The 23,880-nt window shown below is 43.3% G+C and overlaps 2 long non-coding RNA genes across 2 annotated transcripts; one reads left to right on the forward strand and one right to left on the reverse strand.

The window, feature by feature from the left end:
* The first annotated feature begins 2,546 nt into the window (after nt 1–2,546).
* Nucleotides 2,547–5,677, forward strand: LOC126987522 (uncharacterized). The gene is made up of 3 exons (XR_007740974.1): nt 2,547–3,375; nt 3,602–3,746; nt 5,546–5,677. It is a non-coding gene; the product is annotated as an uncharacterized LOC126987522 (long non-coding RNA).
* On the reverse strand, nt 4,776–10,018 carry LOC126987521 (uncharacterized). The gene is made up of 5 exons (XR_007740972.1): nt 9,678–10,018; nt 7,198–7,318; nt 6,922–7,100; nt 6,714–6,794; nt 4,776–5,747 (listed from the first exon to the last, which is right to left on the reverse strand). It is a non-coding gene; the product is annotated as an uncharacterized LOC126987521 (long non-coding RNA).
* Nucleotides 10,019–23,880: the final 13,862 nt, after the last annotated feature.

The following is a 23,880-nucleotide window of genomic DNA, read 5'->3' on the forward strand; positions in this document are numbered from 1 at the left end:
CGCGTATCACATACTTGGTTTCTTCATCACTGAACAGTAGAAAGCTTGCAGATTAAATTAAATTAAATAATGCGAGTTGAAGTCAAAGACGTGGTTATAAATGTTTACACCAATTATTATTCAATGCCGACTCTTTCGTAGAATTATTAAGTTACTGTGAAATCAAACTATGCCATCTGATAATGAAAATGCTCCTGAAGACGATGGTGTCAACAGATTATCGATAAGTTGGAAAGGAAGGGAGGTAAGTAAGTTTTTTATACAAAGTCGTAGGCGATGGACGAGTGGCTTCGTTGTGTAAAGGCACAGATAGCTTAATATTACAATTTATTAAGTTCGTATAAAAACTTGCTTAACTCCCTTCCTTTCTAACTAATCAGTAATATGTTGACACAATCATCTTCAGGAAAATTTCCAATATCATAATTTATTGTTTGTTTTTACAGTAGCTTAATAGTTCCATGAAAAAATCTGCATGGAATGAAAACCGGTATAAAATTTTAACCCCGTCTCCGAATTCAACTCGCGTTGTTTGATTTTAGTCAATTTGAGTTGCTTTTAACGCAATCATAATCTGCAAGCTTTCTACTGTCCAATGATGAGGAAACGAATTATGTATTACGTGACATGAGTGAGCTACAGAGCATAAAATAAAAAAAATATATAGTGTGATGAGGTTTCTTTCTACGATGAGCTGAAGGTTTGAATCAGGCCGCTGTCCATTCAGCGACGAGCTTACAAAAGCAGCCTAGGATCCAGTTGCAAGCTACACATAGACAGAAAATAGAAGTACTACGCCTGCTACTACATCATCAATAACTACAACTACTACTACTGCTACTCTTACTAGCACTACTAAAACTATTACAACCCCCATCACCACTACCACCAAGACCACTGATATATTACCAGTTTTCCATATAAACATTCGAATTTAGTGTCGTGTCATGGCGTATTTGTTATAATTACTTAAAAAAAATTGTTTAGCGTAAAAATGACAAGAAAAAATATCAATGAAAAAAATGCTTGCACTCGAGTACAAACGTAGCTTTAAATATTCAATAACTCATGATATGTCTGTCTGTCTGTCTATGTCGAGCTTCCTCTAAAGACGAGAAGAATCATAAATGCACTTCTAAGAATTAGTAAAGAGGCGTTAAGAAGTTTGTAGAAAACGAGCTTGTTTGTGTTAGCTTTCAAAACCCATCCAAGAGTCTCTCAAACTGCAACAACAGATTGTGTATTCTTCTTTTTAATCTCTGCTCATTTAAAGTTCTCTGAGCTGGCGGACTTCTTCTTCTGATGCCGGTGAAGAAAATATTGTTTGGATTCAGCTGTTGTTACCTCCTCTGATATAATGAGATGGTTAGTTAAAATGACGCAAACTTAATACCTCTCGATTGATGAAGCTTTATACTCCTGTCATGAACTACGCGTAAAAGGTAAATAACGATACTATAGTCTGTTCCACGAGAGCTGGGGGAAATTTTCCTTTAGGGGTGTATTCACGGGCTTGGCAACATTGCTTGAGTGACGGTGTCTGCGCCGCTCCTTGGCTGTTGTTTACCAGATCTAAGCTGCGGCATTTTCGTTTGCCATGACATAGCCTACTATCTCTCGCGCCCTGTTACCTCTTAAAAAAAAACCACAATTGGTATATAAATGTAGTTATTCTTATAATCGCTTTTCCTTATGGTTATTTATTAGTTTATTACCCAAAAATAATAGAAACATGTTTCAGGATTAATGATAGGACGGACGATGAAAGAAAAGAGGTTCTTGCCTTAGGACAATGTTTATGTCATGTCTATGTAGCATCACTACACATTATGACTAAGCCAGGACTAAAAATATACCAAGAAATCTTACAATAAATGATTTAAGTAACGAATGACATTGTGTGGACTGTAGCCTAAAACTTTGTAGTAGTAAAAAGTATTAAAAAAAAGGCTAGCTTCAACAGTAGCCTATCGTCCGTTTCATGCGTATTAGGCGCCTATATGCAAGGTTCTCCTGGAGCATAAAATAGGCGATGATGCGGAGGGAATGAAGTCTTTACAGCGGAGAAAACACTCAAGAAATTAGTTATTAACCAAAAGGTTATGAGAGAGAGAGAGAGAGAGAGAGAGAGAGAGAGAGAGAGAGAGAGAGAGAGAGAGAGTTGCGCCTCTAACAATTTTATTTGCATATAAATAGGCTGAAGCGGCTGGTGGTGACGGCGCCTTGAGGACACGGAGGATATATACCAGAGAGGAGGAGGAGGAGGAGGAGGACGATGCCTAAGGGATGTGGAGGAGGAGGGGGAGGAGATGGAAGGTGAGAAGGAGGAGAAAGAGGAGGAGGAAAATGTGTTAACTAGGAAACAAACATGAACGAGACTGATCTTCATGTTACCATTAATCAAAGTGTGTGTGTGTGTGTGTGTGTGTGTGTGTGTGTGTGTGTGTGTGTGTGCGTATGTGTGAGGAAAAGGAAGAAGTGGGAAGAAGAGGAACGGTAAGGTAAAGGAACGGAAGGGAATGAATATGAAAGAGGAGAGAAGACCAGGGCCCGTACTTATAAAGAAATTTATGTGAGACATAAACTGAAACATATCCGAGTATTAACAATGACGAGACATAACCCCCCTCCTTATGTTTCACCCCCTCAACATAACCAGCTCGACATAAGCGAGTATTAGTACATCGTTGCCAACCCCTGCGCTGCACCTATGAAAGGGATACCAACTCAAAATAAAATGTTGGAATTTGGTATAATTTTGATGTTAAAAGCATATTGACGTATTGGTAATATGTATAAAATAAAATAAAGTATTTTCGGGTATTGTTGACGATGCATAGACCAACATCACATGGAATAATGATAAAATTAAGGACGTAGCCCCTCAAACATGTAAACAAACGTTCCCGCGAGTTTCAAGCTAGCAGGCAGCAGCCATGGCCGCCAACAGCCAGCCACGACCTCTGCAGCCCCTCAGCAGCCATCGAGGTCAGCAGCTACACCAGGAGCTACAGCAGCAGCAGGAGGGACCACAGCCTCACCCCCAGCCACATCAGCAGCAGCAGGAACAGCCGCCGCCCCAGCTACAGCCTCCTCGGCAGACACGTCACCGCCACGCCAATTGGACGCACGCTGAAACGCTCTCCCTTGTACAGCTCTATAGGGAGAAAGCAGCCATCCTCAAGGGAAATTTTTCCGATAATGGCTGCTCTGCTGAGGCGAAGGCGAAGGCTTGGGGCAGCATTGTCTCTCGCCTAGCGGCACTCCACCCTGGCTTCAGCAGATGCATAAAGCAGTGCCAGAGACGCTGGCAAACTGTTATGCATGAAGCAAAATCTAAAATTAGTGCCTACCAAAAGGCCAGGAATGGAACAGGTAAGATTTTTCTTGAAATAAAATGGTATTCATGAAGTGCAAGGAATGGCTAACAAGCAAAGTGACAGTCCTGTAAATTTCAATGCTTATTAAGTGCTTGATGGAAATAACATTTGTAATGTATTGCCTTTCTTTTCAATCAAGGGAATTCAATTGACTTAGCCTTGCACTCATGTACCAATATATATACGTATATATATATATATATATATATATATTCTTCTAGGTGGTGGCCTTCCGCCTACACCCCTCGGGGAGCTAGAGGTCATCATCGCTGATGTGCTGGGAGAGGGGAACGTATCAGTCAATTCTATTGACAGGACAGTGGTGGACCCTTTTCCACTTGACACTGAAGATGTTCCCGAAAATGGGTGGGTAAATAAAACTTTAGTCATGTATAAATATTTACAGAGCCCTTACATGCCTAAGTGCTGCCCCAGCAAAGTTCTCAGTGACTCCCCCCCCCTCCCCCCAATCACCACTTCCCACCTCCACCACGTACCTTTACTGCCTATGACCCTAATTCGGGCAATGTGATTATTGGATACCGGTATACATAATAAAAGATACTTTTGCTGTCTGTGCCGTATAATTAAGTGAAATTTTAAAAATTATTTTTTCATAAATAATAGGAAAAAGCATTCCTCAGACTGCAGTGTGGTTGTTATTGTTACTTTCTGAAAAATATTGATTTTAAAATAATTTTGTCAGCCTTGTGGGCGGCAGGTTCAGGCTAGAATTGCCACCCTGGCTTCCCACCCCAATGTGAGGGCTCAGAATATTTACTAAACGTTATTTGTACAATCATTAGTAAAATTTGTTATTTCCGTTCCTTGATGATCGTCGTATTTGTCTACTTTAGCTTGTTTGTATGATACACTGATTTATTATATTTTAGGAATTCTGTACCAACTTTTTATTAAGGTTACAAGCAGACAATATGGATTAACCTAAAATGTCTTATAGGTGTCATTAATTTGTACTAAATGTATTGCTTTATGAAGTGTGTCTCATATGTCTGACATTACTTCATTACCAAAATAAGAATAAATATTCTTAAATCCAAATGTACAAAAATATTACTCTAACATGTACATGACATTTCCAAATGATTTATCAGTTGTGTTAGTTCGTTTTACTGAGAAATGCCTGTCAGGTAGATTGTAGATTTAAAGTTCTCCAAAATAGGTCTTGCTGTTACTGTTGAAAATAATTTGCTTTCTTTTAGAAAACTGCAGTACACAAGGAGGAGGTATTGCTTTCCATCTCCTAAAGTCCACAGTTTTCTGCTTAAAGTATTATTATAGAGTACTATTACATATTATTATTATTTACCCAATACTATCATGCTGCTGTATGCAGTCCATATTAGGGCAATCATGGAATCAAACAGTGAGGAACAATGTGTACAGAAATTTATTCAATTGCTATCGAGAGCTGACTTGATAATGTGTTGAGACATCCTTCCTAGTAATAATAAAAATAAAACGGTCTATTAAGTGATTGCAGCTGTAAAGCTGAAAATATACACATTTAAAATACAAATTTTGAAATATATTTGAAAAAAATGGGAAATTACAATATGAAAGGGGTATAGGTCAAAAAAGGGTCAGGTCGCCGCTGATGGCAGGGGTGCAGGTAGAGGCGGCTGAACAGAGTTCTCCCAGCAGCATGATGGTCGGGCTGGTGTACCTCGGGGCACCTGGGACGTCGGCTGGATAGTAAGGCCGTGTCGATGTCACACTGACCATTTCTAAACTTCAGTGTCTTCACGGGACCACAAACACATAGCACTCACTGTCTGTCACCATGATTAAGCTTGATGTCACAATAGTTTCTTACGATGTTGGGTTTTTGATGAAAAGGGAGAGGGGGATGGAGGGGCAGGGGAGAGGCCAACAGGCTGGCCCCGGGCTACTCCATTCGGAGCGCCGTGACCCACGTCTGACCTCGGTCAGGTCTGCTTACTCATGAACCATGCTAGTTGTCCTTAACGACGTAGGCATTACGTACTGAACAGCAGAACACCAAAGAAATGACCTCTGGAACACACACTCCTTTCCTGCAAAGGCTTTTCAACCTAAACTGTATTGTTTCCATAAATGGGGATGTAAGTCAAATAACACAAGAAAATTATGAGTGCAGGTACTGATGGATGTATTTTTGCCAGGAGTCTTCAGGTGGATGTCACACCACCTGTCCCTCCCCAACCCAGCACAGACACACCTCAAACCACCACCACACCACCACCAGTAGTTCCTGCCGCTGCAGCTTCCTCCAGTACACCAGTTGGGACCTGCACCATGTTGGTGGATGAGGAGGAGCTGCAGTTCATCCGCCTGAAGAGGGAACTTGAACTGCAGGCTGCAGAGCTACAAGTAGAAATTAAACAGGCAGAATTAAAAAAACTTAAACAAGAAACTGAAAATTTAAAAGTACATAAAACCCTACTCGAACTTCAAGTAAAAAAACTAATGTAACACAAATACACTCCACCATGCCGCTACTACCCCACACACTCCACCCTGTCTCTCCTCTCTTTTGCAAAATCCATCCTGTTTCTACTCACACACTCCACCCAGCCTCTTCTCTCCTTCACATACTCCACCATGCCTCTACTCTCCTTCACACACTCCACTCTGCCTCTTCTAGCCTTCTCACACTCCACCCTGCCTCTACTGTCCTTCACACACTCCACCCTGGCTCTACTTTCCTTCACACACTCCACCCTGCCTCTACTCTCCTTCACACACTCCACCCTGCCTCTACTTTCCTTCACACACTCCACCCTGCCTCTACTTTCCTTCACACACTCCACCCTGCCTCTACTTTCCTTCACACACTCCACCCTGCCTCTACTCTCCTTCACACACCTCACCCTGCCTCTTCTCTCAAACACTCCACCCTTTCTACCCTGCCGGTACTCTCTTCTACATTAGCTTTCCTGTAATATATTTTTCCTTAGGATCTCCACTATGTAGTTTTCCTACATAGTTATTTATTATAAAGGAATTTATTTATTTATTTATTGTTAAAAAGGAAATCATTTATTGCTTAATATTAGAAAAAAAGTAAAGGCAATCATGAGTATATTGGCTGTTTTAAACCATACATACTGGTGAAAATTTCTTACCAAATACTGTAATAAATTTATTTGAATACTGAGTATAGCTTCTGCATTTATTAGTGATACGAATGTGGATTTGTATATATATATATATATATATATATATATATATATATATATATATATATATATATATATATATATATATATATATATATATATATATATATATATATATCAAATCACACACAATTATTACAAACACACATACTTGGAAGTAGGTGTGGAATTAACCTGTTGATGGGTCGGGAAGCATCACACAGCTGCACGAGGCTGAGGTTGAGGTCTGTCACTGCAACAAAAATTGAAACATTGCAATAGTAAGATTCTTTAAATGAAAATTTAAAATTAAATACTGAGCAGCATGGAAAGATACAGGCTGATACACAAAACATTTAATTTTGATATTTGTAACTTACATGAAGTGAAGGTTGACAAACTCATCCCTGTAGAGCAGACCTTCCCGAACTCGTCCAGGTACAGGTGGTAGTGGGACAGGTGGGTCCTCATGGAAACCTGCACCATCACCCTCGTCCTCTCCTTCCTCGGGTACAGGGAGGCGTCTGTCTTTGCAGATGTTGTGCAAAATAGCACACACCTACAGACAGAGTTAATATTAACAAGTAATAAAAATTATTGTTGTGTAGTGGACGATACAGTATTGAGATGTGATCATCACTTGATTGTCTACATACCTGTATTATTCTACACACATATGCAGGAGGGCTGACTCTGATTTCACCATGGAGCACATGAAATCTCCGCTTCCACTGGCCAATCCCCCTCTCCACTGTGCTCCTTGTCCTTTTGTGTGCTCTGAAATTTTTAGTTAATGACAATGTAGTGATACTGTAAAAATTGCTTTTGCAACTGAACTTAAAAACAACTTTCGGATAATCTTAAGAATAGCGGCTCCTAGCGGGTGCGCATAAAGGGCACGGTATGGTGGTAATTACAACATTACTAGCACATACGACGGGATTTTGACAAGTGGTCAGCCGTGTTTGTCACAAGGGGTGTATTTCTCCACGCGGGCCTCACAATTTTTTCCAAGTCGATGGGCGATGAGACTGGCTTGCAGGAGGCTGGTGGAGTCCATATGTTTGTTTGTGTGCGTGCAGGTACTGTGACGTACTGTCACGTACAAATTCTGCAGCTTTTCACACTTGTAGGGTTAGGAGGGGGAGGACAAGGGAAGAACGAATTATACACGAAAAAATGTATTTGTAATTTATTACGCGTCTTTCTGCCTTCAGACAAGGCATGACACTCTTGCCCAAATTTATTACATTGAAAATGAAGTTGAAATCTAAGCCATAACATAATCTGCTTGGGTTCTCATTGAAGAGCATTGCCCCAGATTTAGGATTTTTTCACGTTTAGGATATTCGGGTTTCCTCACCTGCAGCTTGGATCCCTTCAAGTCCTCACCTCCGTCACTTCTGTCTGTGTCATGGCATTGGAAAGGTGTACCGACTGCGATTTTGGCCTCCTTGACTTCTGCTTGCGGTACTCCGGGAAAGCAAGAGACTTGCTTGACTGGTGTGTTCGCCACAAACAATATCGAGCGGTTGTGGAGGGAAGCAAGAAAAGTGCCCTCTTTGGCAGGAGGAAGAAGCACTTGTGGGTACATCGCAAGGTGCATGTTTCTTATGGCCTTTAAGGTCCCTAACAAACGCTTGCTTGTCTTCCTTCAAGTGGCAGCGGCACTAGATCACCCCGGTAACCACCCACAGGCGACGCATGCTGCATCGACTTCCTCTTAATTTTGGAAGTCTGTCTGAGGGCATTCTATATTTATTTTGGTTAGGTTGTAAAGTTCGGTTGGGATAATTTAAGAAGGAGGGGGGGTCCAGGGGGAGTCGAGAGGGGGTAGTTAGCTGTTAGGTCGTAAGGTTCGGTTGGGGTAGTTTAAATATACTCGACATGCAGTGTGGCCCGTCAAAAAATTATGCGACGCGGGACGGATTGGGAGGGGGGTCACTATGCTTGCCATCCAATGACACGCCCGACACTCGTCAACAGACCGGCTGCAGCGGCTGCCAAGTTATATTGGAATAGATTACAAGAGCATGCGTTTGGGACTTTAATTACTTTCGACAAGGGAATTTTCCCTAATTTGGGGATTTTTCTGGGGAAATTGTGGGGCAAAATTTTCAGTTATTTGGGCTTTCCCCCCTAAACTCAGCTTCCCCACAGGTCACCAGGCTTGTCTTGGGGGTAGGGGGCTGGGGTGGTGGAGGGAATGGAGCCGCTATTCTTAAGATTTATCAAACTTTCCTTTAAGAATGTCATGTTTCACACTAAGTTCATTAACCCTACCTATATTACATTTTCCCCCTCATAGACTAGTATGTACTAGCAATACTGAAATTACAAAAAGATCAAGCCTAACTGTAACAACCTAAAATTGCAGCAACCTTTTCTAGACAATGCCTTGTCAAGTTTCAAATTAGCACTGCAGTGTCATGGGACAACAATATTGTTTCTGTAAGATTCATAATCCTGCAGTTAAGGGTTGTTATGCTAGATTTTTCTAATGAATATACAAGGGGTTTTAAAGGGAAGTAAAACACAGCCATGATTGGAAAAAGGATGAATGTATAAGAGCATCGTTAGCTAATCATAATATTGTTACCCAACTTAGCTAATTCTCCTACATTAGTGTAGTTTGCATGGCCTAAACCTGAAATGATAATCAATGATGAAAGATATTACGGCAATCCTATCACAAAGTGGTCCCTATTGTCTCAGCTTCTCTACATGCCATGTTGCCAGTAATGCATTTTCTGCTGGTGTTACCACAACCTCGACTCCCAAGGAGTGCCAGGCTGCGCTAAGTTTGGTTAGGTTTTAGTAGGTTAGATTAGGCTACGTAATGTTATTATAGGTTAGGTTATGTTAGGATGGGTTAGGTTAGGATAGTTTAGATTATGTTAAGTTAAATTAGGTTAGGTTTGATTAGGTTAGGATAGGTAAGGTTAGGTTATTAACCTTGGTAGAGTTGAAGAGTGTGAGTGTAACACCGTGGTAACACTGCAGCACAGAATGAATAAGACTGGCAACCTAGCCCAGCGCGGGTAGAACAGATGAGGCTGCAGGTACCACTTTGCCATAGTAGAGACATTAATTACAACAGGAATGTTGGTGTGTGTGTGTGTGCACAAAAACTTACCTATTATAGGCGGACTGTGGGCCCGGCTGAGGTCGTACATTGGGTGTCAGGAGCCACTTCTTGGAGGGGTAGGCACTGTCTCCCAATAAGTGGCATCCTGCAGGGACCATACTCCTCTCGAACCCTGTGAACAGAGCACTTTCACGCAAGATACGTGCGTCATGGACAGACCCGGGCCAGTTTGCAGTTTGGTGTAAAATTCTCCCGTGTGTGTCACATACGACTTGCACATTTATAGAGTGGTGCCCTTTTCTGTTCACATACTCTGCCTCAAATTCCTTGGGTGCAACAATCCTCACATGTGTTCCGTCTACTGCCCCTACCACACCAGGAAATCCCGCAATTTCTCAAACTCGCCGCTTCACCTGAGTTTCTTGCACAGTGAGGGGGAACTTGATGAAGCGTCTCACTATATGAGGCTGTGCAAGGGCGTACACAGTCTCCCGGGTGACCCTGCTGACGGTCTGTTGTGAAGGCCCCAAGTCGTCGCTGCTACACTGCTGCATTTTGCCCGTAGCAAGATACCTCAGTGTTACGAGGACCTTCATCTCCGGGGAGAGGGCTTGGTTCCTGTTTGTAGGAGCAGTCAAGGCCTCACGCACCAAATCAGCCACGAAGAGTATCCCTGCACGGTCCAGGCGGTACCTCTTGATCAATTCCGGGTTCGGAAGTTCATCAAGGACGTCTCTTCGTGCCCGAAAAGTCCTCAGCTGCCGCGGACGCGCACCCACTACCTCTGCCATCTTGACTGTTATGCCTCGCTTATGTCGACATAAGGATTGCAATGTTACCTCCACCCCGCGCGTAGCTGGCGAGTCAGTTTATGTTCCGCTTAGTTGAAACATAAGGGTTATGCTTCCCTTATGTCTCGGTGACCGCCATTTTCTTGATTTATGTCTCACATAAGCGAAACATACTCTTTATAAGTACGGGCCCAGAACATTAAGAAAATAAGAAAAGAAAAGTGAAAGAAAATTAAGCAAAGAAATGAAGGAAACGAACAAAATTTAAGAGAAAAAAAATAGCATAGGAGAGTATGTCAAACAAGGGAAAATATGGGCTAGATATGAAGAGTAGAATAAAAATAGAAAACCGCACATGAAAACAAACGAGACGACACAGACCAGATCAGAGGGAATAAAATTAGCACAACAGACAGGCAGACAGAGAACAAGGAGATATAAAAATAGAGACGGAGTGCAACACAAAGGAATATGCGGAAGAAAGCACACAAAGGAAGAAAAGAAAGATACCAGTTCAAAGAAACAAACAAAGAATGCATTCAAGTGGAGAGAGAGAGAGAGAGAGAGAGAGAGAGAGAGATCCCTTCACACAATTGACTAAGATGAAGGGCTCTATTACCTCCTTCTTTTTCTCTTTTCCCTCTTCCATTATCATTATTATTATTATTATTATTATTATTATTATTATTATTATTATTGTTTAGTAGTAGCAGTAGTAGTAGTAGGAGCAGTAGTAGTATAATAGAAGTAGTAGTAGTAGTAGTAGTAGTAGTAGTAGTAGTAGTAGAAGTAGTAGTAAAAGTAGTAGTAGAAGTAGTAGTAGTAGTAGTAGTGGTAGTAGTCGTAGTATGGGTTGCAACCACAAACGGTGCCACCCCAACATTGACTGTCACAGCCTTCACCACCACCACCCCCTCGTCACTCTTCCTCTCCAACTGGACAGTGCCCTACGGAGGTCGGGGGAAGCTTCGCTTGGAAAGGGCTAGCGGAGGGGGAAGCGACGAGGTGGGTGGATGATACATACCTTGAGGTTGTTGGGTGGTCTGCTAGCAATCTCTTTGAACCACCAGATGTAGAGCCACAACATTTATCATCAAAGAAATTGTCACCCTGTTAAATAGCTACGTACATCCAGAACACTCCACTGGCGCCCCTATTCCTGAACATTGTGTTCACTCTCCCCCATCTCTTCCTCCAAAAACCACACCCAACAAACAAGCCGAAACTATCGAGGCATTAAGAAGGAGAGTTGCCTTGTGGCAAACTAACGAGCTAGATGCCCTCCTTGAAGAAGCCAGGGCCATACAAGAGTAGCTCCCCGGATCCCAACAAAACAACACCTCCACAGAAGACAGGGCCCGAAAGTTTGCAGACAATATGTGAGAAGGCAACGTTGCGTCTGCAACACAAGCCTTGTCAGAAAATTCCACACGGGGTGTGCTTCCACTCACCAGGGACACGAACAGTCAACTCAGGGAAAAAACATCCACCACCGAGTGACCTGAAGGGACTGAGACTGGCAGGATGTCATCAGCCACCGAATCCCGTTATATATGAAAGGATAAAAGGAGAGATGGTGTGGAAGAAGGCCCTCCAGACTCACGGCAGCGCGGGGCCCTCAGGACTTGATGCACGGGGATGGCGAAGCTTGCTTCCCTCTCTTAATGACAAACTCTCTGCTTTGAAATTCTAAGCGAATGTAAGCTGCCACGAGAACACACAAAACTGTATTTCCGAGAGCACAGGTAATACTACGTCATTTCCTAAGTAGGTGTGAGGCTCTATGATAACCACCACGCTAGGAAATTAAACAATACAGGCAACCCTACTACTCTGGACATTTTGTCATATCGCGTAGCCCTATCCTTTGATTTCCAATGCCGTTGTTACTTGCTATGAAAAAATGCGAAAGCCACCGCCAGGAGGTAAAAGTCAATGCTCTATCCTATATTCAGGCTCTTTTCCTCTCCTTAATGCCAAGCGCTTCTTACTTGATTTCCTAAGCGACAGTGAAGAGCTGCATACGAGACAGAATGTTCCAGTGCAAAGGAATGCAACTTTCTTCATCCAGGCTTTTCCTCCACTCTTAATACTGCCCGACTCTTTATCTTAATCTTCCTAAACGACTGTAAGCTCAAGAACCATGATTTTCCCCTTGAAACCCAAAATGCACGACTTTAAAGTGCAAAGGGAGTGCTACAAGATTACGGAGCATTCTCCATTACTGCACTTTTTTTTATGTCCTTAGCAACTGTCTTTTCCATACTACACACACACACACACACACACACACACACACACACACACACACACACACACTCAAGACAACAAACACACATAACAGCAATGAACAGAAGACAAACCATACTAAAAAAACAAAGCGCAGGAAGGGAGGTATCTCTCTCTCTCTCTCTCTCTCTCTCTCTCTCTCTCTCTCTCTCTCTCTCTCTCTCTCTCTCTCTCTCTCTCTCTCTCTCTCTCTCTCTCTCTCTCTCTCTCTCTCTCTCTCTCTCTCTCTCTCTCTCTCTCTCCGTTTTCAGACTTCGTTGAATATGAAAAAGAAAGAGAATGAAGTATAGGGACGTTAAGCATGCAGTATTCGCTTAAATCCTTCATCCTTTGTACTAATTCTGAGCCTAAAATAATATTACCGGTCCTCCTCAATTAAGCGTGTCTCGAGCCCGCTGGCCGTATAATTTTGCATTGGTAAAAACACACTCGCATAAAGCTGAATATTCTTGAGCATAAATAGTCCGGGATTAGGATGGGTGTCCGCCTGTGTAATGCCGCCTTGCACGCACCGCCCGCCAACCGACCCGTCCACCCGCCTGCCCCGTCCTAGTATATTCGCTCAACTCCAGTCTTTCTTGAATATATTTCCCTTAATTGAGCCTTGGGAACCCTTCTCTGACTACCCCTGCGACTGCGTGCGCGTGTGTGTTTTTGTTTTATCTTTTCTTTTTTCCCTACTTATATTTGTTTCTTTCCTATTTCCGCTTTCCTTTCTTCTTTGCTTCTTTTCTTTCTTTCTTCCTCAGTTTTCCCTCTCCTTTCTTCCTTCTGTTTTTAATTTATTCGTAACTTCTTATTTTCGTTCCTCTGTTCCTTCTTACCTTCCATTCTTCTTTCCTCCCTTACTTCCTTGCTTCATTCTTTCGATCCTACTCCCCTTTCTGCCTTCCTTCACTTCTTTACTTCCTTCTCCCTTTTTCTTTCCTTCCTTTCTTCTTTCTTTCCTTTCCCTTCCTCCCCTTCCTTTCCCCTTTCCTTCCTCCATTCCTTTCTACCATCCTTCCATCCTTCCTTCATCCACCCTTTATTCTTTCCTTCCTTCCTCCTGCCTCCCTCCCTTCTTTCCGTTTGTTCATAATGGTTTTATTTTCCACCAAGGCATTTCACGTCCTTTTTTCAGAAATTTTTGCTTATCTACCTTTATTCTCATATTTTTTTGCCATTGCTGTCAAAATATTGGTTATTTTTTCTATGAATTTGAAATGTTTCCTTTCAGTCCAAATTTATTTACGTAGCAGTTTTCTATTTTCAGATAATTCATGCATTGTTTTTCCTGATATTTATGCGCACAATTGTTTTATTTATTAGCGCGAGATTCTATATTTCTTTTATGATACTTTTCATGAGGTTACATCCGTGTTTAAAAGTAAAATCAACGACTTATTGATTTTCTCTTTAACAATGAATTAACATATATTTTAAAACATTTCTTTTTCTTTTTTAAACATTGCAAGTCAATTTTCAGGCAATTCTTTCCTATTTTAACATTTCAGGCAATTTTTCTCGAGCATTTGGCGTAACTCGTTCCCGAGACTCGCGTTGTCGGAGGAGCCACGAGTGTGGTTACCGAGGCCTTGACTGGAGGCTTGATCAGCGGCTGAGAGACGCGATTGAGTGGCCGGGCTAATTGGGTTACTCAGATTAAGAGGTGCTTCAGGTAGACAACATAGCTCTCTCTCTCTCTCTCTCTCTCTCTCTCTCTCTCTCAGCACAAACACCAAGTACCCAAAGCAACAAGACACCCACGAAAATACAGGTGAAAAAAGTGTAAAGTCGGAAATACAACTTTTTTTTCTCCATCGTGTTCAATTAAAACTGTCACTGAAACCAAAGTCACTTACAACAAGTCAAGTCACTCTGCCTTCAAAACTGCGACCGGTACGCGCAGGGGCGGTTTGGGGCGGAGCAGCGAGATGACGTCACTAGAATCCAAATAGCGGCCAGTTCACGGGTGACTAAAGTTGCGGCCGTGTTTGCACTTTGGATGTACATGCTCCCCTTCTATCACCGCGCGTTCAGGCAAGGTATTGACGAAAATAATATGCCTTTTTTTATTGTGATATGCGTGACTAATTCCAATGCCTACAAATAGCGGTGCGGGGTGTGAGGGAGGGAGGGGGGGGGGGGGGGCATGTTGACGTGATTAATTTAAATTAGTCCGCCTTTCCTCGTTTTCTCCAAATACCAGTTTCTACATTCTCTAGTTTGGCACCAAGCAGCGTCACGCACAAGCCACGCCTCTACCGTGTCTCCTCCCACAAAGCTGCGTTTGACTTAATATAAGTAAATTTGACTGAAACTCGCTTAAAACGTGCGGTGCGTGTCCTTTTATTTCGTCTCTGTAACATTTTATCATTTTTATCTGAAGAGTTCGATGACATGGGCGGTAGTGGTGGCTATTTTACTCTCTCTAAATCTATTTACTGTGTCCCTTTCTCTCTCACCGCTGTCACTAATATTTTCACCATCATCTGCCCGAAACAGTGAGAGGTAGGGTTGATGACGATGAATATTTATCTCCTTTAATTTAAAGCCTCGATGAAGACAAAGACGATACAAGAATACCTATTGCTATTATCACTCCTGGTTCGTGGCTTTATTTTACATATGCACACATAAGTAAGGGGAGCAATACGGTGTGAAAAGTGAAAATGGGTTAAAAAAAACCGTCATCATAACTACTACATACGCACACTAGTGCAATAGCAGCGGCTTTCACAACGGAGATTTTGGTATGAAAGTGAAAGGAAGAGAGACGAAAAAATACGGAACATATATACACCTTAACTAAAAAATGCAAAAGGGCTACGGGAAACAAAGGGGAAAAGTAACAATAAGGGATTAAAAGGAAGAGGGTGGTAGAATAAAGAAATTAATGGGGGAGGCGGTGGCCGAGTGGTCAGCGTGCGGATGTGACGGAGTACCCACATGCTGCCCAGATCTTCAATCAACCTAAACTTTAGCAACTTCGTTAAGTGGAGCACCGGGGGTCAGCATGGGCCAAGCAAGTCATACATCACGGCAGCCACTGTAAATATAATTCGCCTGCACCACTAACGGGCTGGGGTTGTCCAAGAGACCCCTCAAGAGAGAAGAGAGAATAAGATAACAGCGACTAAGGGAAACATAGTAAAAGAGGAACAATATGGATTGCCAGGAAAGGGAGGTAGTAAAAAGAACACACAACAGCTATGGAAAAATAACTAAATGAAAACAATAATAAATGAAAATAGGAAGGAGAAGGAGAAACGCATAACAAGTAAATTATAACAATATAGAATTAAAGGGAAGAGGCTGGAATGAAGGGAGGTAGCAAAAGTAAAGCAAAGAGACTATGGAAAAGTTATTAAAAGAAAACAATATGGCATGAAAATAGAAAGAGTAAGAAAAACTACTCAACAAACAAACAATAACAATATGGAATGAAGCGGAAGACGGTGGAGGGAGACAAGACAGAGTAGCTATATACAGGACCGGAGACTCCAATCACCGCCAGAAGCCACACACAGAAAAAGAGAGAACAAAACTGACCCTCTTGCGACACAAAGTCCTTCAATTTCCTCTGTGGCGGCCGGTCCCAAAACCTTGCTCCTCCCTCTCCCTTCCCTCCTTCCCTCTCTCTCTCCCTCTCCTCCTTCCCTCCCTCTCTCCCTTTCCTCTCTCTCTCCCTCTCCTCCTTCCCTCCCTCTCTCCCTTTTCTCCTTCCCTCCTTCTCTCTCTCTCTCCCCCTTCCCTCCATCTCTCCCTTTCCTCCTTCCCTTCTTCTCTTCCCTTCTTCCTTCCCTCCCTCTCTCCCTTTCCTCCTTCCATCCCTCTCTCCCTTTTCTCCTTCCCTCCTTCTCTCTCTCTCCCTCCATCTCTCCCTTTCCTCCTTCCCTCTCTCTCTCCCTCTCCTCCTTCCCTCCCTCTCTCCCTTTCCTCCTTTCCTCTCTCTCTCCCTCTCCTCCTACCCTCCCTCTCTCCCTTTTCTCCTTCCCTCCTTCTCTCTCTCTCTCTCCCCCTTCCCTCCATCTCTCCCTTTCCTCCTTCCCTTCTTCTCTTCCCTTCTTCCTTCCCTCCCTCTCTCCCTTTCCTCCTTCCATCCCTCTCTCCCTTTCTTCTTTCCCTCTCTCTCTCTTCTCCCAATCTTTTTTACTCCTCCTCTTTTTCTTCCTTTTCTCAATTTTCGCATCACTCTCCTTTGTTTTTCATCGCCTTGTCATTTATCTTTACTATTTTCCTTTCCTTTTACATTTCTTTTTCTTACTCTTCTTTTCTAATTAGTGATTCCTGTATTTCCTTCTCCTCCCTTCCCTTTCTCTTCTTTTTCTTTTCATTCATATCGCTTTAGTTCAGCCATTTCATCCTCCTCTCCTCATTACTCTTATTTTCCTCTCAGTTATTCCATGATTTTTTTTTTTTTATATATATTTGCGTTCTCATCTCTTCCCTTTCCAGCTCGTTCACTGTCCTCAAATCTCTTCTCTTTCCGTCCCTTCCGTATTATAATCTTCCTTTCTCTTTCATTTCATTCCCTTATATTTTCCACTTGTCATGCCCTTTTCTACCTACCCACCTCTTCTCCCTCGCTTCCTTCTCCTTCGCTTTGCCACCTGCCTCGGAGCCTCCCAGACAAACAGACGAAGTGACTTCCTGCCTTCCTTGGCGTCTTCCCTCCTACAGAACAAAAGAGACTGAGAAAAAGTTGTTGTGCTGATTTTCCTCGTAAAAGAGAGAGAGAGAGAGAGAGAGAGAGAGAGAGAGAGAGAGAGAGAGAGAGAGAGAGAGAGAGAGAGAGAGAGAGAGAGAGAGAGAGAGAGAGAGAGAGAGAGAGAGAGAGAGAGAGAGAGAGAGAGAGAGAGAGAGAGAGAGAGAGAGAGAGAGAGAGAGAGAGAGAGAGAGAGAGAGAGAGAGAGAGAGAGAGAGAGAGAGAGAGAGAGAGAGAGAGAGAGAGAGAGAGAGAGAGAGAGAACCACCCTGACACCCGATTGAGCGAGTGAGCAGTGACACGTGAGCAGTGACCAGGGCACAGGTGATGTGGGCAATGATCAAGTGTGCTTCGTTTAATTAATCACTTGAGGCAGGATGGAACATCAGTTAAAAGACCAAGGCACAGGTGTGAAAACTATTATAGGATCCGTCCCGGCAAGTGAAACCCAAACCAAAACGGCAAACTCAACGATGCTGAGCAATAATAAGATAATTCAATAGTGCAGGTGAAGGTGAGAGTAGGAGGGAGTCAACTTTTAGATGGGTACCAGCCGTGCCTCCTCTGCCCTGCCTTCCACTGCCTCGTCGTTGTTGTGTGGCCCGGGTAACGAGGGTGGCTGTCGCTGTTGGTTATTCCTTGTTACTCCCACAGACAATATTCCCTTGGCTTCCCTTGCCTTTAGGAATGCATATTTGAGGCAGCCCGGAAGACCTACACAGCAGAGGGGGAGAGAGGAGAGGCGAAGAAGATGAGGAGGGAGGGGATGCCTGTAGTGTTAGGGGTCAGGGAGCAAAAGAGAAGCACACCCTGGGGAGACAAGGCGTGGGGGGGGGGGGGGGAGGAGGGAAAAAGAGGGGAGGAACGAGAAGAAAGGTTTGTAGCTCTAGCTCTACAGTCTATACCGTCGACCGCTTCCCTAACAAGATGGCAAAGAAATAAAACCGATGATGCCAAAGTAACGGGGAAGAGTGGAGGTGCCAGAACGATTGAATTGGCGGGCCAGAAGAAAAAGAAAACAGTAGAAATATGTTATGTGATATGGGAGTTTCAATGACAAGTTTCGAGTCTCATTATAAGAAATCTAATTAATTTCTTTCTGTACAAGTTTTCTCTTATTATTTGGGTCTACTTAGAATTACCGTCTATTCAAGAAAAAAATGTAAATATCTTGCAGAATAACTAGGCGAGCATGTGTGTGCTGGGGAGTGGGGGAATGCTGCGTGTCCTGGTTTGACGTGAAGGTGAGTGCTGGTGGTGGAGGGGCGAGGTGAAAGTGGAAAAAAACGCGGGAGTTTGTGAATTGAAAGATGAGGAGACACTGGCGGAACACATACTAAATAATTAAACAGCCAAATATGCAAGACATACCTTCAAAATAGACGGTCCTTTGCTTTGAGACGGAAGCAAAGAGAAGATGTATATAAAAAAGTTCACACAGAAAAAAAAACTGAAAGTAAAACGAAAACTAAATGAAATTCTGAGAAACAGGAGTTCACCAATGGAGAACGACATGAGCTGAGACTTGAATGCTTCGGTAGCAAATCAAAAGAAAACAGAGACATGATCAAAAATGCATCTTGTAAATAATTATTTCACGAGTTGAGCTCTGCAGGAAGCTTAAAATAATACGAACACATTATATTATTCATTGTGAGAAATGGAAATACTTGCAAACAAAGAGGAGGCATAGGGGTAGGAAAAGAAGGAAAAGGAAGATGAGTAGAAGGAAAAAGAGGAGGAGGAGGAGTAGTGGGAGGAAGAGGGGGGGGAAGAGGAGGAGAAGGAAGAGGAGGAAGAGGAAGAGGAGGAGGAGGAAGAGGAGGACACAAAGAACACAAAGGAAGAACAAACAACAGCAGACCTGCTGGTCCTTACGAGGCTGTTTGTGACAAGCTACACTAACTATCTAATCAAAGCTGGAAGATGAAGGACAGCAAAGGCGAAGGCTCCTCTCCACCCCCCATCCCTCCAGCCAAAGCTGGCAGGAAAGGAAAAAGAACCATGCAACATGGAAAAACTGCATGGAAATTATATATGAAAGAGGAAAGAACTACCATTACTGCTACCACTAACCGGGCGATAAAAGCGGACAAGGACACCAGAATTCGAAAGAACTTAACGTTATTACGACAATGAGTAATATCTTAGGTGCTGGTTGAGTTCAAAATACTTGTCTCATCTATTCTTGAAGCCGTAACTGTTGTACTATCAACGACATCATAGGGTAGAGAGTTCCAAACATTAACAACTCGATTGAAGAAGAAGTGTTTAGCTTCGTGCGACGAGAATCTTTTACCATTTTACATGGAGAGAGATAGAGAGATGGTCAGAGATAGACGAGTGACAATAGATAAACAATTGAAGACACGACGCGGACTACAAAGCGCGACGAGAGACAAGGACAGCGACAATGAAAATACACAGGCGGCACAGGAGACAAGGACAAGGGTAGACATAAACATTTCACATGAATACACTTAGTAAGTCTGTGAATGCGGCGCCACATTTTCTGTCTCACCGGAGGAGAGTATGCGACCGTTTGGGCGGTGTCTTGCTTCAAAGCTTTGCTGTGTGCATGCGCTGCTATTTCGTAAACACACACACATGCATACTCACTCGCTTGCTCGCTCGTTCTCATGTGGCGGTTGGTGGCACTCCTCAGAGCACAACCAAGGCAAGGGTCCTTTATTCTCCTTACCCATCCCATTAGTTTTATGTAACATCACCACTGTGCCCACGACTGTGTGGTGTATGAGGGATAAGTGTACGTTGTTCTCCACTCCTGTATTCGACCAGTGTCCCCTCGGGGCAGTCATTGTCTTCGGCGACTTTAATGCCACTACTGGCACTAACAGGACTGGCTATGAGCTATGTGTTGGTCCCCACGGCTCTTGTGCCACCAAAAGAAACAGGACTCCTTCTTGCGAGATCCAGTTAGTTGTGCTTTGCAGGTTCCTGGTGCCAGAGAGTAGGGCTGCAATGCTGGAATTGGTATCGAAGTGCTGGAGGTGCAGATAAGGAAAATAACCACACTCTTGTAAGCACTCGTTAGACGATCCTCCAGCACTGGTCATTTTAACATTGGATGCTGGACAATATAAAACACAACAGTAAATATAACAGTAGGCTATCTAGTTAAATTAACTAAATATTGATCGCCTACCCCTGAATAAAAAAAAATAAAAAAATAGTTAAGGCGTATTTGTGAGGTAGAGAATAACGTGCCACTACCTCTAATACACCTCACATTCGAGTGATGATGTTATAATAAACTTAGGAGGATAGAATACCCCTGCCTTGGTTATGCTCTGAAGAGAGCCACCCACCGCCACGGGAGAGCGAGCGAGCACGTGGATGAGCTTCTTCCTTTGCAGTCTGTTTGTAATTTCTAATTATAGATGGCTTTGTCTCATGTCTTCCATTACATAATCCATCCACGTCTTCCTCTGTTTCAATCTCTTCCTTCTACTCTGTACTTCCATTCCTTTACTTGTCTCCTAGCCAAACTGACTTTTGTAAGTAAAGTGAATTACTGAATGACTCCCCTCGGTTTGACTTCCACTGTCCATGTAAGTAACGCCGTCCTCGTAAAAAACAAAGTAACCAAAGTGACAGACTGGCAACTCATGATTTCTATAAGTCAGGGCAAACAGGAAAGCAGGTGAATAAATGAAAATAGAACCCCTGATGGAGGAGGAAGGAATACACTACAATCAGACAAGAAATGGAGAACGTTGAAAAAAGTCTTTGTCGCGCAGTGAACTAAGATTGGCTTCGTTTACGTATCATACAAACCCATTCATAACCTCACTAACAAATGGACCACCGTTTCTCTTAGCAGGTAGGGAAGGAATCAACAAACTAAAATCTCCACCGTCCCATCCTTCATTCGCTTGCCACGCCTGCTTATCAAGGCCGACGCATACGTGACGGAGACGTTGGCGGAAGCTGCTGCATTGAAGTGGTTGGGAGAGTGAAGAGGCTTTTCTTTTCGCTGCCTCGAAGAAACGTTTCAATACTTTTCTCTTCGGAATCAAGAGTTCTGAAGTGAAAGGATCATAGACGAAACTTCCTGATGGAGTTTTGGTGTCTCCTGTTTTATTTTTTCTCTCCTATCTTTTTTCCCAGCACTGACCGACTAACTGTTTTTACTATTTGGTTTCATTAGTCTTAAAAAAAAAAAAAGGTATTCATTTGACCCAGATGTTTGTTCCTGCATTTATCGTATAGCTTGGCCTAATGTGTGTGTGTGTGTGTGTGTGTGTGTGTGTGTGTGTGTGTGTGTGTGTGTGTGTGTGTGTGTGTGTGTTCTTCTCTGGAAAAAAGACAATTGTGATATTTGATCGGTATTCAAGAGGTACAGTAACGTCGATTGTTTTTTTTAACTTCATTGTAACCCAAGAACTAGAAATAATTGCCCACCTATCCAAACGAGATGATGTAGTATTGGCATTGGTATTTTTTTCTCAAATATCGTCCTCTGCCAGTGGAACAATCCTCCTGCAGAAGCAAACAGTGCAAAAACCCTCGACTCCTTTAATGCCGAATCAAGCGTTATTTCGTTGCCTCAGAAGTAAACTGAACGCACGTATATCGAGGTACTTTGATCTGGTCTGCAGGCACTGAAGTGCGTGACGAGTAGATTGGATCACTAGCTCCAGTAACCTTGTAATGAGATAAACATGCCCGACTACCCAAGTTATCCTCTTCCTCTTTCTCGATACTCATTCAAGAAAATCAATCAATGAATGGGAGCAAACGCCGGGGGGTGCGTCGCCACGCCCAACCTATGACGCTACACCCGAGGGCATCCGGGCAGGTCTCCATCCAAGAAAAGATTAGATAAACTCATAGATAGTGAGGATAGTTTGGGTCAGGCTTACAGGAGATGCCTTGCAGAGGTCTACCGGCCTCTTACAAACTACTGATATGCTTATGTTCTAATGTTCTTAATTTCTTCTCGTTTTGTATAGGAACGAGCAACTTCACAGAACCATGGTGTCAGCCACAACACAGAGACTAATCCTTAATATCCAGAGCTAAAGACACAAATGGGAAACAACACGCTCAGTCTCCCTTCAATTCGCCACGAAGCTTGATATCTAGCCTTGTATGGTGGATAGGGGCAAGGCTAAAGCGAGGCCAGCTGCTGGAGACGCTATGTAAAGGTGAATTCGATAACAAAGCAGCCTTTAGCCATTAAAAATGCCAAGTGAACAATTCATGATACCTGAGGCCTATAGGCAATGGGAGGGACAGTGGAACACCTGCCAGGAGGAGGAAGGAGAGGAGAGGAGAGAAACAAAGGCAGGGAGAAGAGAGAAAATAGAGCGGATGGGTGGATTTGAGGGGAGGCGGGGGAAACGGAAAAAGGGAGGAAGAAAGAAGGCAGGGGGGTAAAGAGAGAAAAAAAAAGAATAAACACAAAGTCGAAGCGTGGGGATGAATCACGGAAAGAGAGAGGAAGAGGGAAGAGAAGAGAGGATATACAAATAGAACACAGTTGGGGGAAGGACACGAGGGAGAGAAAGACGGAGGAAGAGACAAGAGAGGATACGAAAAAAGAACCAAAGGGAGGAAGAAACACCATGTAACCCTTCGTCAAGCTCTGTGCGAGTCACCCCCCTCACGCGGGATGCTGGCTGGCTGGCTGGACTCACTGCATACAGATAGAGATATAAATACCGCGCCCGGCCAGCCGTCCCACTGACTCTCTCTTCATGAATAAAGCAACAGGCAATGATGGCCGCCACGCCTTGCACACTTGCACACACACACACACACACACACACACACACACACACGCCTTCCTTTCATCGCCCCCCTCAAAGAAGAACACGATCTCGAGGAAGGGAAGGGAGGGGTGGCGGGGCAGGGAGTGGGGATGTGGCCTTTGCTGGAGTGAGTTTGTAAGTGGATGAGGCGAAAGGGCGGCGCGCTAAATGGGGTGGAATGAGGTGGTTGCCAGACCGAAGTGGTAGAGAATGCACTGACGCACTCTCACGCACTCGCTGACGCACGCGAGGACACAGAACAATACTCACACTACTTTAGAAATTTGCTCCGTCAGACTACAAAAGAGGCCAAAGTAGGCTAAATAGGGGAAAATGAAGAATTAATTAAATAACATATAGGGTAAAAAACTCTAGGGTGGTGTTGTTGGTGGTGGTGACGATGGCTATGGTGACGGTGGTGGTGGTGGTGGTGGTGGTAGGGGTGTACCTCTTCTCTCCCACCCTCCATTCTTACACTGGTCCCAGCAAACACAACCGAAATAAAATTGTTTTCGTTTATCGATTTTGAGAAAAGTGTTTCGCGTGTATGTGTATGTGTGTGTGTGTGTGTGTGTGTGTGTGTGTGTGTGTGTGTGTGTGTGTGAGAGAGAGACAGTTCAAGGTTGGTGTAATTGTAATTGTAATTAATTGAAATATAATTAATTACAGTATTTTTGTAATTATAATTGTAATTGAAAATGCAA

The sequence above is a fragment of the Eriocheir sinensis genome, chromosome 65 (assembly GCF_024679095.1).
Source record: "Eriocheir sinensis breed Jianghai 21 chromosome 65, ASM2467909v1, whole genome shotgun sequence".
Classification (NCBI taxonomy): Eukaryota; Metazoa; Arthropoda; class Malacostraca; order Decapoda; family Varunidae; genus Eriocheir; species Eriocheir sinensis.